Here is a 17162-nt window from a genome sequence, read left to right as displayed (position 1 = left end):
GGGAGGGGGGGTGGAGCCATAAGAAGTTATAAAGGACTGTTGGGAGGGGGTGGAGCCATAAGAAATTATAAAGGACTGTTGGGAGGGGGGTGGAGCCATAAGAAGTTATAAAGGAATGTTGGGAGGGGGGTGGAGCCATAAGAAGTTATAAAGGAATGTTGGGAGGGGGGGTGGAGCCATAAGAAGTTATAAAGGACTGTTGGGAGGGGGGTGGAGCCATAAGAAGTTATAAAGGACTGTTGGGAGGGGGGTGGAGCCATAAGAAGTCATAAAGGACTGTTGGGAGGGGGTGGAGCCATAAGAAGTTATAAAGGACTGTTGGGAGGGGGGTGGAGCCATAAGAAGTTATAAAAGAATGTTGGGAGGGGGGGTGGAGCCATAAGAAGTCATAAAGGACTGTTGGGAGGGGGGTGGAGCCATAAGAAGTTATAAAGGACTGTTGGGAGGGGGGGTGGAGCCATAAGAAGTTATAAAGGACTGTTGGGAGGGGGGGGGTGGAGCCATAAGAAGTTATAAAGGAATGTTGGGAGGGGGGGTGGAGCCATAAGAAGTTATAAAGGAATGTTGGGAGGGGGGGTGGAGCCATAAGAAGTTATAAAGGACTGTTGGGAGGGGGGGTGGAGCCATAAGAAGTTATAAAGGACTGTTGGGAGGGGGGGTGGAGCCATAAGAAGTTTTAAAGGACCGTTGGGAGGGGGGGTGGAGCCATAAGAAGTTATAAAGGACTGTTGGGAGGGGGGGTGGAGCCATAAGAAGTTTTAAAGGACCGTTGGGAGGGGGGGTGGAGCCATAAGAAGTTATAAAGGACTGTTGGGAGGGGGGTGGAGCCATAAGAAGTTTTAAAGGACCGTTGGGAGGGGGGGTGGAGCCATAAGAAGTTATAAAGGACTGTTGGGAGGGGGGGTGGAGCCATAAGAAGTTTTAAAGGACCGTTGGGAGGGGGGGTGGAGCCATAAGAAGTTATAAAGGACTGTTGGGAGGGGGGTGGAGCCATAAGAAGTTATAAAGGAATGTTGGGAGGGGGGTGGAGCCATAAGAAGTTTTAAAGGACCGTTGGGAGGGGGGGTGGAGCCATAAGAAGTTATAAAGGACTGTTGGGAGGGGGGTGGAGCCATAAGAAGTTTTAAAGGACCGTTGGGAGGGGGGGTGGAGCCATAAGAAGTTTTAAAGGACCGTTGGGAGGGGGGGTGGAGCCATAAGAAGTTATAAAGGAATGTTGGGAGGGGGGGTGGAGCCATAAGAAGTTATAAAGGACTGTTGGGAGGGGGGGGGGTGGAGCCATAAGAAGTTATAAAGGACTGTTGGGAGGGGGGGGGGGGTGGAGCCATAAGAAGTTATAAAGGACCGTTGGGAGGGGGGGTGGAGCCATAAGAAGTTATAAAGGACTGTTGGGAGGGGGGGTGGAGCCATAAGAAGTTATAAAGGAATGTTGGGAGGGTGGGTGGAGCCATAAGAAGTTATAAAGGACTGTTGGGAGGGGGGGTGGAGCCATAAGAAGTTATAAAGGACTGTTGGGAGGGGGGGGGGTGGAGCCATAAGAAGTTATAAAGGAATGTTGGGAGGGGGGGTGGAGCCATAAGAAGTTATAAAGGAATGTTGGGAGGGGGGGTGGAGCCATAAGAAGTTATAAAGGACTGTTGGGAGGGGGGGTGGAGCCATAAGAAGTTTTAAAGGACCGTTGGGAGGGGGGGTGGAGCCATAAGAAGTTATAAAGGACCGTTGGGAGGGGGGGTGGAGCCATAAGAAGTTATAAAGGACTGTTGGGAGGGGGGGTGGAGCCATAAGAAGTTTTAAAGGACTGTTGGGAGGGGGGGTGGAGCCATAAGAAGTTATAAAGGACCGTTGGGAGGGGGGGTGGAGCCATAAGAAGTTATAAAGGACTGTTGGGAGGGGGGGTGGAGCCATAAGAAGTTTTAAAGGACCGTTGGGAGGGGGGGTGGAGCCATAAGAAGTTATAAAGGACTGTTGGGAGGGGGGGTGGAGCCATAAGAAGTTATAAAGGACTGTTGGGAGGGGGGGTGGAGCCATAAGAAGTTATAAAGGACTGTTGGGAGGGGGGGTGGAGCCATAAGAAGTTTTAAAGGACCGTTGGGAGGGGGGGTGGAGCCATAAGAAGTTTTAAAGGACCGTTGGGAGGGGGGGTGGAGCCATAAGAAGTTTTAAAGGACCGTTGGGAGGGGGGGTGGAGCCATAAGAAGTTATAAAGGACTGTTGGGAGGGGGGGTGGAGCCATAAGAAGTTATAAAGGAATGTTGGGAGGGGGTGGAGCCATAAGAAGTTATAAAGGACGGACCACTGGAAGTTCTTTAAAATATGTTTTAGTGTAGTGGTGTTTATCATACAACACATATATTAATCAAGATGGTACTGATCGATAACGATCGCCCCAAAATACAGTGCCTTGCGAAAGTATTCGGCCCCCTTGAACTTTGCGACCTTTTGCCACATTTCAGGCTTCAAACATAAAGACATAAAACTGTATTTTTTTGTGAAGAATCAACAACAAGTGGGACACAATCATGAAGCGGAACGACATTTATTGGATATTTCAAACTTCTTTAACAAATCAAAAACTGAAAAATTGGGCGTGCAAAATTATTCAGCCCCTTTACTTTCAGTGCAGCAAACTCTCTCCAGAAGTTCAGTGAGGATCTCTGAATGATCCAATGTTGACCTAAATGACTAATGGTGATAAATACAATCCACCTGTGTGTAATCAAGTCTCCGTATAAATGCACCTGCACTGTGATAGTCTCAGAGGTCCGTTAAAAGCGCAGAGAGCATCATGAAGAACAAGGAACACACCAGGCAGGTCCGAGATACTGTTGTGAAGAAGTTTAAAGCTGGATTTGGATACAAAAATATTTCCCAAGCTTTAAACATCCCAAGGAGCACTGTGCAAGCGATAATATTGAAATGGAAGGAGTATCAGACCACTGCAAATCTACCAAGACCTGGCCGTCCCTCTAAACTTTTAGCTCATACAAGGAGTAGACTGATCAGAGATGCAGCCAAGAGGCCCATGATCACTCTGGATGAACTGCAGAGATCTACAGCTGAGGTAGGAGACTCTGTCCATAGGACAACAATCAGTCGTATATTGCACAAATCTGGCCTTTATGGAAGAGTGGCAAGAAGAAAGCCATTTCTTAAAGATATCCATAAAAAGTGTTGTTTAAAGTTTGCCACAAGCCATCTGGGAGACACACCAAACTGTGGAAGAAGGTGCTCTGGTCAGATGAAACCAAAATTGAACTTTTTGGCAACAATGCAAAACGTTATGTTTGGCGTAAAAGCAACACAGCTCATCACCTTGAACACACCATCCCCACTGTCAAACATGGTGGTGGCAGCATCATGGTTTGGGCCTGCTTTTCTTCAGCAGGGACAGGGAAGATGGTTAAAATTGATGGGAAGATGGATGGAGCCAAATACAGGACCATTCTGGAAGAAAACCTGATGGAGTCTGCAAAAGACCTGAGACTGGGACGGAGATTTGTCTTCCAACAAGACAATGATCCAAAACATAAAGCAAAATCTACAATGGAATGGTTCAAAAATAAACATATCCAGGTGTTAGAATGGCCAAGTCAAAGTCCAGACCTGAATCCAATCGAGAATCTGTGGAAAGAACTGAAAACTGCTGTTCACAATTGCTCTCCATCCAACCTCACTGAGCTCGAGCTGTTTTGCAAGGAGGAATGGGAAAAAATTCAGTCTCTCGATGTGCAAAACTGATAGAGACATACCCCAAGCGACTTACAGCTGTAATCGCAGCAAAAGGTGGCGCTACAAAGTATTAACTTATGGGGGCTGAATAATTTTGCAAGCCCAATTTTTCAGTTTTGATTTGTTAAAAAAGTTTGAAATATCCAATAAATGTCGTTCCACTTCATGATTGTGTCCCACTTGTTGTTGATTCTTCACAAAAAAATACAGTTTTATATCTTTATGTTTGAAGCCTGAAATGTGGCAAAAGGTCGCAAAGTTCAAGGGGGCCAAATACTTTCGCAAGGCACTGTAGATATACCAACTCAATCTTCCTGCATCCCTCTCTCCCCCTCTCTCTCTCTCGCTCTGTTCTCTAAAAACTCACGGTCTAGGGAGAAAACATTGTCTTAAGAAGGCAGCGAAAGTGAGACAGAGAGCGACAGTGACAGAGAGTGACAGAGAGCGACAGAGAGCGACAGAGAGTGACAGAGAGAGAGAGAGCAGAAGAGAAAGAGAGCACAGAGAGCAGATATCAATGAAATAAGTTAATTATTCATTCTGCCCATGTTCCTCATATCTACATAAGCCTCTACTAGAGCGAGAGAACGAGATAACCCGAAAGAAATAGGGGAGAGAGAGAGAAAAAGGGAGAGACCAAATCATGAGAAAACAAAAAGATAATTACTTTGTATGACCATATTAGGAGACATTTCCCTCAGATTACACAGACCCACAAAGGATTCGAAAACAAATCCAATTTTGATTAAGAGAGAGAGACTTGTGGACACCTAGGGACAGGTGTGTTCGAGAAACCTTACAAGCCCTACAACATTACGATGAAGAAACTTATATTTCTCCTCTAGTCAGACTGAGGCTTTCAGAGTCCGCTCTGCTGCAGGTAGAGCCAGCAGAGCCCTGCCGGGGAGCAGTTACCACTGACACTGGAGGGAAGCCGGAAACTGGCCTACAGTACAGAGCAGTGATGGATTCCCATTGCAAAAACTCTGCACAGGAGAACAGGGTAATGGCTATGACGGGGTGGAGGGGGTAGAGAGCGAGGGGAATAGAGAGAGAGGAGGGGGTGGAGAGCGAGGGGAATAGAGAGAGGGGGGGTGGAGAGCGAGGGGAATAGAGAGAGGGGGTGGAGAGCGAGGGGAATAGAGAGAGGGGGTGGAGAGCGAGGGGAATAGAGAGAGGGGGTGGAGAGCGAGGGGAATAGAGAGAGGGGGTGGAGAGCGAGGGGAATAGGGAGAGGGGGTGGAGAGCGAGGGGAATAGAGAGAGGGGGTGGAGAGCGAGGGGAATAGAGAGAGGGAGTGGAGAGCGAGGGGAATAGAGAGAGGGGGTGGAGAGCGAGGGGAATAGAGAGAGGGGGTGGAGAGCGAGGGGAATAGAGAGAGGGGGGGTGGAGAGTGAGGGGAATAGAGAGAGGAGGGGGTGGAGAGCGAGGGGGTGGAGAGTGAGGGGAATAGAGAGAGGAGGGGGTGGAGAGCGAGGGGAATAGAGAGCGGAGGGGGTGGAGAGCGAGGGGAATAGAGAGAGGAGGGGGTTGAGAGCGAGGGGAATAGAGAGAGGAGGGGGTTGAGAGCGAGGGGAATAGAGAGAGGAGGGGGTGGAGAGCGAGGGGAATAGAGAGAGGAGGGGGTGGAGAGCGAGGGGAATAGAGAGAGGAGGGGGTGGAGAGCGAGGGGAATAGAGAGAGGGGGTGGAGAGCGAGGGGAATAGAGAGAGGAGGGGGTGGAGAGCAAGGGGAATAGAGAGAGGAGGGAGTGGATAGCGAGGGGAAAAGAGAGAGGGGGTGGAGAGGGGGTGGAGAGCGAGGGGAATAGAGAGAGGAGGGGGTGGAAGGCGAGGGGAATAGAGAGAGGAGGGGGTGGAGAGCGAGGGGAATAGAGAGAGGGGGTGGAGAGCGAGGGGAATAGAGAGAGGAGGGGGAGGAGAGCGAGGGGAATAGAGAGAGGAGGGGGTGGAGAGAGAGGGGAATAGAGAGAGGGGGTGGAGAGGGGAATAGAGAGAGGGGGTGGAGAGCGAGGGGAATAGAGAGAGGGGGTGGAGAGCGAGGGGAATAGAGAGAGGAGGGGGTGGAGAGCGAGGGGAATAGAGAGAGGAGGGGGTGGAGAGCGAGGGGAATAGGGGGTGGAGAGCGAGGGGAATAGAGAGAGGAGGGGGTGGAGAGCGATGGGAATAGAGAGAGGGGGTGGAGAGCGAGGGGAATAGAGAGAGGGGGTGGAGAGGGGGTGGAGAGCGAGGGGAATAGGGGGTGGAGAGCGAGGGGAATAGAGAGAGGAGGGGGTGGAGAGCGAGGGGAATAGAGAGAGGGGGTGGAGAGCGAGGGGAATAGAGAGAGGGGGTGGAGAGGGGGTGGAGAGCGAGGGGAATAGAGAGAGGAGGGGGTGGAGAGCGAGGGGAATAGAGAGAGGGGGTGGAGAGCGAGGGGAATAGAGAGAGGTGGGGGGTGGAGAGCGAGGGGAATAGAGAGAGGAGGGGGTGGAGAGCGAGGGGAAAAGAGAGAGGGGGTGGAGAGCGAGGGGAATAGACAGAGGGGGTGGAGAGGGGGTGGAGAGCGAGGGGAATAGAGAGAGGAGGGGGTGGAAGGCGAGGGGAATAGAGAGAGGAGGGGGTGGAGAGCGAGGGGAATAGAGAGAGGGGGTGGAGAGCGAGGGGAATAGAGAGAGGAGGGGGAGGAGAGCGAGGGGAATAGAGAGAGGAGGGGGTGGAGAGAGAGGGGAATAGAGAGAGGGGGTGGAGGGGAATAGAGAGAGGGGGTGGAGAGCGAGAGGAATAGAGAGAGGGGGTGGAGAGCGAGGGGAATAGAGAGAGGAGGGGGTGGAGAGCGAGGGGAATAGAGAGAGGAGGGGGTGGAGAGCGAGGGGAATAGGGGGTGGAGAGCGAGGGGAATAGAGAGAGGAGGGGGTGGAGAGCGATGGGAATAGAGAGAGGGGGTGGAGAGGGGGTGGAGAGCGAGGGGAATAGGGGGTGGAGAGCGAGGGGAATAGAGAGAGGAGGGGGTGGAGAGCGAGGGGAATAGAGAGAGGGGGTGGAGAGCGAGGGGAATAGAGAGAGGTGGGGGTGGAGAGCGAGGGGAATAGAGAGAGGAGGGGGTGGAGAGCGAGGGGAAAAGAGAGAGGGGGTGGAGAGCGAGGGGAATAGACAGAGGGGGTGGAGAGCGAGGGGAATAGAGAGAGGAGGGGGTGGAGAGCGAGGGGAATAGCGAGAGGAGGGGGTGGAGAGCAAGGGGAATAGAGAGAGGAGGGGGTTGAGAGAGAGGGGAATAGAGAGAGGGGGTGGAGAGGGGAATAGAGAGAGGAGGGGGTGGAGAGCGAGGGGAATAGAGAGAGGAGGGGGTGGAGAGCGAGGGGAATAGAGAGAGGGGGTGGAGAGCGAGGGGAATAGAGAGGGGGTGGAGAGGGGGTGGAGAGCGAGGGGAATAGAGAGAGGGGGTGGAGAGCGAGGGGAATAGAGGGAGGGGGTGGAGAGGGGGTGGAGAGCGAGGGGAATAGAGAGAAGGTGTGGAGAGGGGTGGAGAGCGAGGGGAACAGAGAGAAGGGGTGGAGAGGGGAATAGAGAGAGGAGGGGGTGGAGAGCGAGGGGAATAGAGAGAGGGGATGGAGAGGGGGTGGAGAGCGAGGGGAATAGAGGGAGGGGGTGGAGAGCGAGGGGAATAGAGAGAGGGGGTGGAGAGCGAGGGGAATAGAGAGAGGGGGTGGAGAGCGAGGGGAAAAGAGGGAGGGGGTGGAGAGCGAGGGGAATAGAGAGAGGGGGTGGAGAGCGAGGGGAATAGAGGGAGGGGGTTGAGAAGGGGTGGAGAGCGAGGGGAATAGAGAGAAGGGGTGGAGAGGGGAATAGAGAGAGGGGGTGGAGAGCGAGGGGAATAGATGGAGGGGGTGGAGAGGGGGTGGAGAGCGAGGGGAATAGAGAGAGGAGGGGGTGGAGAGCGAGGGGAATATAGAGGAGGGGTGGAGAGCGAGGGGAATAGAGAGAGGAGGGGGTGGAGAGCGAGGGGAATAGAGAGGAGGGGGTGGAGAGCGAGGGGAATAGAGAGAGGGGGTGGAGAGCGAGGGGAATAGAGAGAGGAGGTGGAGAGCGAGGGGAATAGAGAGAGGAGGGGGTGGAGAGCGAGGGGAATATAGAGGAGGGGTGGAGAGTGAGGGGAATAGAGAGAGGAGGGGGTGGAGAGCGAGGGGAATAGAGAGGAGGGGGTGGAGAGCGAGGGGAATAGAGAGAGGGGGTGGAGAGCGAGGGGAATAGAGAGAGGGGGTGGAGAGCGAGGGGAATAGAGAGAGGTGGGGTGGAGAGCGAGGGGAATAGAGAGAGGGGGTGGAGAGCGAGGGGAATAGAGAGAGGGGGTGGAGAGGGGGTGGAGAGCGAGGGGAATAGAGAGAGGGGGTGGAGAGCGATGGGAATAGAGGGAGGGGGTTGAGAGGGGGTGAAGAGCGAGGGGAATAGAGAGGGGAATAGAGAGAGGGGGTGGATAGCGAGGGGAATAGAGGGAGGAGGGGGTGGAGAGCGAGGGGAATATAGAGGAGGGGTGGAGAGCGAGGGGAATAGAGAGAGGAGGGGGTGGAGAGCGAGGGGAATAGAGAGGAGGGGGTGGAGAGCGAGGGGAATAGAGAGGGGGGGGGAGAGCGAGGGGAATAGAGAGGGGGGGGAGAGCGAGGGGAATAGAGAGAGGAGGGGGTGGATAGCGAGGGGAATAGAGAGAGGAGGGGGTGGAGAGCGAGGGGAATAGAGAGAGAGGGTGGAGAGCGAGGGGAATAGAGAGAGGGGGTGGAGAGCGAGGGGAATAGAGAGAGGGGGTGGAGAGCGAGGGGAATAGAGAGAGGGGGTGGAGAGTGAGGGGAATTGAGAGAGGAGGGGGTGGAGAGCGAGGGGAATAGAGAGAGGAGGGGGTTGAGAGCGAGGGGAATAGAGAGAGGAGGGGGTGGAGAGTGAGGGGAATAGAGAGAGGAAGGGGTGGAGAGCGAGGGGAATATAGAGGAGGGGTGGAGAGCGAGGGGAATAGAGAGAGGAGGGGGTGGAGAGCGAGGGGAATAGAGAGGAGGGGGTGGAGAGCGAGGGGAATAGAGAGGAGGGGGTGGAGAGCGAGGGGAATAGAGAGAGGGGGGGAGAGCGAGGGGAATAGAGCGAGGGGGTGGAGAGCGAGGGGAATAGAGAGAGGTGGGGTGGAGAGCGAGGGGAATAGAGAGAGGGGGTGGAGAGCGAGGGGAATAGAGAGGGGGGGGAGCGAGGGGAATAGAGAGGGGGGGGGGAGCGAGGGGAATAGAGAGAGGAGGGGGTGGATAGCGAGGGGAATAGAGAGAGGAGGGGGTGGAGAGCGAGGGGAATAGAGAGAGAGGGTGGAGAGCGAGGGGAATAGAGAGAGGGGGTGGAGAGCGAGGGGAATAGAGAGAGGGGGTGGAGAGCGAGGGGAATAGAGAGAGGGGGTGGAGAGTGGGGAATTGAGAGAGGAGGGGGTAGAGAGCAAGGGGAATAGAGAGAGGAGGGGGTTGAGAGCGAGGGGAATAGAGAGAGGAGGGGGTGGAGAGCGAGGGGAATAGAGAGAGGAGGGGGTGGAGAGCGAGGGGAATAGAGAGAGGGGGTGGAGAGCGAGGGGAATAGAGAGAGGAGGGGGTTGAGAGCGAGGGGAATAGAGAGAGGAGGGGGTTGAGAGCGAGGGGAATAGAGAGAGGAGGGGGTTGAGAGCGAGGGGGATAGAGAGAGGAGGGGGTGGAGAGCGAGGGGAATAGAGAGAGGGGAATAGAGAGAGGAGGGGGTGGAGAGCGAGGGGAATAGAGAGAGGGGGGTTGAGAGCGAGGGGAATAGAGAGAGGAGGGGGTTGAGAGCGAGGGGAATAGAGAGAGGAGGGGGTTGAGAGCGAGGGGAATAGAGAGAGGAGGGGGTTGAGAGCGAGGGGAATAGAGAGAGGAGGGGGTGGAGAGCGAGGGGAATAGAGAGAGGAGGGGGTGGAGAGCGAGGGGAATAGAGAGAGGGGGGGTTGAGAGCGAGGGGAATAGAGAGAGGAGGGGGTTGAGAGCGAGGGGAATAGAGAGAGGAGGGGGTTGAGAGCGAGGGGAATAGAGAGAGGAGGGGGTTGAGAGCGAGGGGAATAGAGAGAGGAGGGGGTTGAGAGCGAGGGGAATAGCGAGAGGAGGGGGTTGAGAGCGAGGGGAATAGAGAGAGGGGGGGTGGAGGAAAGAAAATAGTGGAGAAGAGACTGCAGACACCCCACAAAGAGAGAGAAATACAGAAAAATAAAGATACAGAAGAGAGAATATAGAAGAGAGAGGAGAGAAATGAGAGAGAGAAAGGAAAGAGGAGAGAGAATAGAGAAGAGAGAGGAGAGAAAGGAGAGAGAAAGGAGAGAGAAAGGAGAGAGAATAGAGAATAGAGAGGAGAGAAATGAGAGGAGAGAGTATAGAGAGGAGAGAGGAGAGATAATAGAGAGGAGAGAGGAGAGAAAGGAGAGATGAGAGAGAATAGAGAGGAGAGAAATGAGAGGAGAGAGTATAGAGAGGAGAGAGGAGAGAGAATAGAGAAGAGAGAAATGAGAGAGAGAAAGGAGAGAGAGAAAGGAGAGGAGAGAGAATAGAGAAATGAGAGAGAGAAAGGAGATAGGAGAGAGAATAGAGAGAATAGAAATGAGAGAGGAGAGAGAATAGAGAAATGAGAGAGAGAAATGAGAGAGGAGAGAGAATAGAGAGAATAGAAATGAGAGAGGAGAGAGAATAGAGAGGAGAGAGAATAGAGAAATGAGAGAGAGAAAGGAGATAGGAGAGAGAATAGAGAGGAGAGAGAGGAGAGAAATGAGAGAGAATAAAGATTAGAGAGAGGAGAGAAATGAGAGAGGAGAGAGAATAGAGAGGAGAGAGAATAGAGAGGAGAGAGAATAGAGAGGAGAGAGAGGAGAGAAATGAGAGAGAATAAAGATTAGAGAGAGGAGAGAAATGAGAGAGGAGAGAGAATAGAGAGGAGAGAGAATAGAGAGGAGAGAGAATAGAGAGGAGAGAGAATAGAGAGAATAGAAATGAGAGAGGAGAGAGAAGAGAGGATAGAGGAGAAAGGAGAGCGAGCGACAGAAGCATCACTACAACACTGTATATATATAAGTAATGACATTTGAATGAACTTCTTATTTTGGAACTTCTATGTTTACTGTTAATTTTTATTGTTTATTTCAATTTAGTTTATTATCTACTTTATTTGCTTTGGTAATGTCAACATATGTTTACCATGCCAATAAAGACCCTTAAATTGAAACTGTAATTGAAATGAGAGCGAGAGATCTGCATTAAACTGTATTTACTGAACTACTGTACCATTATACTACTACAGCAGCATCCACTAATTGTATTTAATGTCAATAAATAATAATATCTGAATTTTAGTGAGAGAGAGAGAGAGCAGTATGATCTAAATATATAAGAGCTCTGGGAGTGTGGTGTCAAGAAAATAACCTCACACTCAACGTCAACAAAACTAAGGAGATGATTGTGGACTTCAGGAAACAGCAGAGGGAACACACCCCCCCCCCTATCCACATCGACAGGACAGTAGTGGAGAAGGTGGAAAGCTTCAAGTTCCTCGGCGTACACATCACAGGCAAACTGAAATGGTTCACCCACACAGACAGCGTGGTGAAGAAGGCACAACAGCGCCTCTTCAACCTCGGGAGGCTGAAGAAATGTGGCTGTTCACCAAAAACACAAACTTTTACAGATGCACAATCGAGAGCATCCTGTCGGGCTGTATCACCGCCTGGTACGGCAACTGCACCGCCCTCAACCGTAAGGCTCTCCAGAGGGTAGTGAGGTCTGCACAACGCATCACCGGGGGCAATCTACCTGCCCTCCAGGACACCTACAGCACCGATGTCACAGGATGTCACAGGAAGGCCAAAGTCATATCATAGACTAGAAATCACTGGCCACCCTAAGGAGTGGAACACTAGTTACTTTAATAATGTTTACATATCCTGTATTACTCATCTCATATGTATATACTGTATTCTGTACTATACTACTGTATCTTAGTCTATGTATATACTGAATTCTATACTATATTGTATCTTAGTCTATGTATATACTGAATTCTATACTATACTACTGTATCTTAGTCTATGTATATACTGTATTCTATTCTACTGTATCTAAGTCTATGTATTACTGTATTCTATACTATTCTACTATATCTTAGTCTATGTATTACTCATATGTATATACTGTATTCTATACTATTCTACTATATCTTAGTCTATGTATTACTGTATTCTATACTATTCTACTGTATCTTAATCTATGTATATACTGTATTCTATACTATTCTACTATATCTTAGTCTATGTATTACTGTATTCTATACTATTCTACTATATCTTAGTCTATGTATTACTGTATTCTATACTATTCTACTATATCTTAGTCTATGTATTACTGTATTCTATACTATTCTACTATATCTTAGTCTATGTATTACTCATATGTATATACTGTATTCTATACTATTCTACTGTATCTTAGTCTATGTATTACTGTATTCTATACTATTCTACTATATCTTAGTCTATGTATTACTGTATTCTATACTATTCTACTATATCTTAGTCTATGTATTACTGTATTCTATACTATTCTACTATATCTTAGTCTATGTATATACTGTATTCTATACTATTCTACTGTATCTTAATCTATGTATATACTGTATTCTATACTATTCTACTGTATCTTAGTCTATGTATTACTGTATTCTATACTATTCTACTGTATCTTAGTCTATGTATATACTGTATTCTATACTATTCTACTGTATCTTAGTCTATGTATATACTGTATTCTATACTATTCTACTGTATCTTAGTCTATGTATTACTCATCTCATATGTATATACTGTATTCTATTCTACTGTATCTAAGTCTATGTATATACTGTATTCTATACTATTCTACTATATCTTAGTCTATGTATTACTCATATGTATATACTGTATTCTATACTATTCTACTATATCTTAGTCTATGTATTACTGTATTCTATACTATTCTACTATATCTTAGTCTATGTATTACTGTATTCTATTCTACTGTATCTTAGTCTATGTATTACTCATATGTATATACTGTATTCTATACTATTCTACTATATCTTAGTCTATGTATTACTGTATTCTATTCTATTCTACTGTATCTTAGTCTATGTATATACTGTATTCTATACTATTCTACTGTATCTTAGTCTATGTATTACTCATCTCATATGTATATACTGTATTCTATTCTACTGTATCTAAGTCTATGTATATACTGTATTCTATACTATTCTACTGTATCTTAGTCTATGTATTACTGTATTCTATACTATTCTACTGTATCTTAGTCTATGTATTACTGTATTCTATACTATTCTACTATATCTTAGTCTATGTATTACTCATATGTATATACTGTATTCTATACTATTCTACTATATCTTAGTCTATGTATTACTGTATTCTATACTATTCTACTGTATCTTAGTCTATGTATATACTGTATTCTATACTATTCTACTGTATCTTAGTCTATGTATTACTCATCTCATATGTATATACTGTATTCTATTCTACTGTATCTAAGTCTATGTATATACTGTATTCTATACTATTCTACTGTATCTTAGTCTATACATTACTCATCTCATATGTATATACTGTATTCTATTCTACTGTATCTAAGTCTATGTATATACTGTATTCTATACTATTCTACTGTATCTTAGTCTATACATTACTCATCTCATATGTATATACTGTATTCTATTCTACTGTATCTAAGTCTATGTATATACTGTATTCTATCCTATTCTACTATATCTTAGTCTATGTATTACTCATATGTATATACTGTATTCTATACTATTCTACTGTATCTTAGTCTATGTATATACTGTATTCTATTCTATTCTACTGTATCTTAGTCTATGTATTACTGTATTCTATACTATTCTACTGTATCTTAGTCTATGTATATACTGTATTCTATTCTACTGTATCTTAGTCTATGTATATACTGTATTCTATACTATTCTACTATATCTTAGTCTATGTATTACTGTATTCTATACTATTCTACTGTATCTTAGTCTATGTATTACTCATCTCATATGTATATACTGTATTCTATTCTACTGTATCTAAGTCTATGTATATACTGTATTCTATCCTATTCTACTGTATCTTAGTCCGTTCTGCTCTGACATCGCTCGTCCATATGTCCGGGTTAAGGTGATGATTAAGTTGGAGGCGTGCGTGGCCACGCAGTCGTGGGTGAACAGGGAGTACAGGAGAGGGCTCAGAACGCACCCTTGTGGGGCCCCAGTGTTGATGATCAGCGGGGTGGAGATGTTGTTACCTACCCTCACCACCTGGGGGCGTCCCGTCAGGAAGTCCAGTACCCAGTTGCACAGGGCGGGGTCGACACCCAGGATCTCGAGCTTAATGACGAGTTTGGAGGGTACTATGGTGTTAAATGCCGAGCTGTAGTCGATGAACAGCATTCTCACATAGGTATTCCTCTTGTCCAGATGGGTTAGGGCAGTGTGCAGTGTGGTTGCGATTGCATCGTCTGTGGACCTATTTGGGCGGTAAGCAAATTGGAGTGGGTCTAGGTTGTCAGGTAGGGTGGAGGTGATATGGTCCTTGACTAGTCTCTCAAAGCACTTCATGATGACGGAAGTGAGTGCTACGGGGCGGTAGTCGTTTAGCTCAGTTACCTTTGCCTTCTTGGGAACAGGACATCTTGAAGCAAGTGGGGACAGCAGACTGGTATAGATTGAATTGAATATGTCCGTACACACTCCAGCCAGCTGGTCAGCGCATGCTCTGAGGACGCGGCTAGGGATGCCGTCTGAGCCGACATCCTTGTGTGGGTTAACACGCTTGAATGTCTTACTCACGTCGACCACGGAGGACCACAGTCCTTACTCACGTCGACCACGGAGGACCACAGTCCTTACTCACGTCGACCACGGAGGACCACAGTCCTTACTCACGTCGACCACGGAGGACCACAGTCCTTACTCACGTCGACCACGGAGGACCACAGTCCTTACTCACGTCGACCACGGAGGACCACAGTCCTTACTCACGTCGACCACGGAGGACCACAGTCCTTACTCACGTCGACCACGGAGGACCACAGTCCTTACTCACGTCGACCACGGAGGACCACAGTCCTTACTCACGTCGACCACGGAGGACCACAGTCCTTACTCACGTCGACCACGGAGGACCACAGTCCTTACTCACGTCGACCACGGAGGACCACAGTCCTTACTCACGTCGACCACGGAGGACCACAGTCCTTACTCACGTCGACCACGGAGGACCACAGTCCTTACTCACGTCGACCACGGAGGACCACCGTCCTTACTCACGTCGACCACGGAGGACCACAGTCCTTACTCACGTCGACCACGGAGGACCACCGTCCTTACTCACGTCGACCACGGAGGACCACAGTCCTTACTCACGTCGACCACGGAGGACCACAGTCCTTACTCACGTCTGCCACGGAGGACCACAGTCCTTACTCACGTCGACCACGGAGGACCACAGTCCTTACTCACGTCTGCCACGGAGGACCACAATCCTTACTCACGTCGACCACGGAGGACCACAGTCCTTACTCACGTCGACCACGGAGGACCACAGTCCTTACTCACGTCGACCACGGAGGACCACAGTCCTTACTCACGTCGACCACGGAGGACCACAGTCCTTACTCACGTCGACCACGGAGGACCACAGTCCTTACTCACGTCGACCACGGAGGACCACAGTCCTTACTCACGGCGACCACGGAGGACCACAGTCCTTACTCACGTCGACCACGGAGGACCACAGTCCTTACTCACGGCGACCACGGAGGACCACAGTCCTTACTCACGTCGACCACGGAGGACCACAGTCCTTACTCACGTCGACCACGGAGGACCACAGTCCTTACTCACGTCGACCACGGAGGACCACAGTCCTTACTCACGGCGACCACGGAGGACCACAGTCCTTGGCCGAGGGCTGCATCGGTAGCACTGTGTTATCCTCAAAGCGGGTGAAGAAGGTGTTTAGCTTGTCCGGGAGCAAGACGACGGTCTCGGAGACAGGGCTGGTTCTTTTTGTAGTCCGTGATTGTCTGTAGTCCCTGCCACATACCTCTAGTGTCTGAGCCGTTGAATTGTGACTCTACTTTGTCTCTAGACTGATGTTTAGATTGCTTGTTTGATTGCCTTGCAGAGGGAATAACTACACTGTATTCTACCTCACTACCAGTCACCTTGCCATGGTTAAATACCACCATCTATGTACGAACATAGAGACACATATTTCCCTCAGATTACACAGACACACAAAGAATTTGAAATTCCAGTGTGACATCACAGCAGCAAGATTTGTGACCTGTTGCCACGAGAAAAGGGCAACCAGTGAAGAACACACACCATTGTAAATACAACCCATATTTATGTTAATTTATTTTCCCTTTTGTACTTTAACTATTTGTACATTGTTACAACACTGTATATAGACATAATATTTGAATTGTCTTTATTTAATTTGAAACTTCTGTGAGTGTAATGTTCATTTCATTTTATTTAATTTTAACCACAGATCAACATCAGTGTCCTGGGCCCAGACCAACATCCCCCAGACTGACAGCAGTGTCCTGGGCACAGACCAACATCCCCAGACTGACATCAGTGTCCTGGGCCCAGGCCAACATCCCCAGAACAACCATAGTGTCCTGGGCCCAGGCCAACATCCCCAGAACAACCACAGTGTCCTGGGCCCAGGCCAACATCCCCAGAACAACCACAGTGTCCTGGGCCCAGGCCAACATCCCCAGATCAACCACAGTGTCCTGGGCCCAGGCCAACATCCCCAGAACAACCACAGTGTCCTGGGCCCAGGCCAACATCCCCAGATCAACCACAGTGTCCTGGGCCCAGGCCAACATCCCCAGATCAACCACAGTGTCCTGGGCCCAGGCCAACATCCCCAGAACAACCACAGTGTCCTGGGCCCAGGCCAACATCCCCAGAACAACCACAGTGTCCTGGGCCCAGGCCAACATCCCCAGATCAACCACAGTGTCCTGGGCCCAGGCCAACATCCCCAGATCAACCACAGTGTCCTGGGCCCAGGCCAACATCCCCAGATCAACCACAGTGTCCTGGGCCCAGGCCAACATCCCCAGAACAACCACAGTGTCCTGGGCCCAGGCCAACATCCCCCAGAATGACATCAGTGTCCTGGGCCCAGGCCAACATCCCCCAGACTGACATCAGTGTCCTGGGCCCAGGCCAACATCCCCCAGACTGACATCAGTGTCCTGGGCCCAGGCCAACATCCCCCAGACTGACATCAGTGTCCTGGGCCCAGGCCAACATTCCCCAGACTGACATCAGTGTCCTGGGCCCAGGCCAACATCCCCCAGACTGACA

General features: G+C 49.5%; 1 protein-coding gene across 2 annotated transcripts in view; it reads right to left on the bottom strand.

Moving 5' to 3' along the window:
• The window catches only part of nbas (NBAS subunit of NRZ tethering complex), a 299089-nt gene that overhangs the window by 214685 nt on the left and 67242 nt on the right, over positions 1-17162 (bottom strand). The window lies entirely within an intron of this gene.

This window comes from Oncorhynchus mykiss, chromosome 4 (genome assembly GCF_013265735.2).
Source record: "Oncorhynchus mykiss isolate Arlee chromosome 4, USDA_OmykA_1.1, whole genome shotgun sequence".
Lineage (NCBI taxonomy): Eukaryota > Metazoa > Chordata > Actinopteri > Salmoniformes > Salmonidae > Oncorhynchus > Oncorhynchus mykiss.
This window is presented reverse-complemented; position numbering and strand designations above follow the sequence as displayed.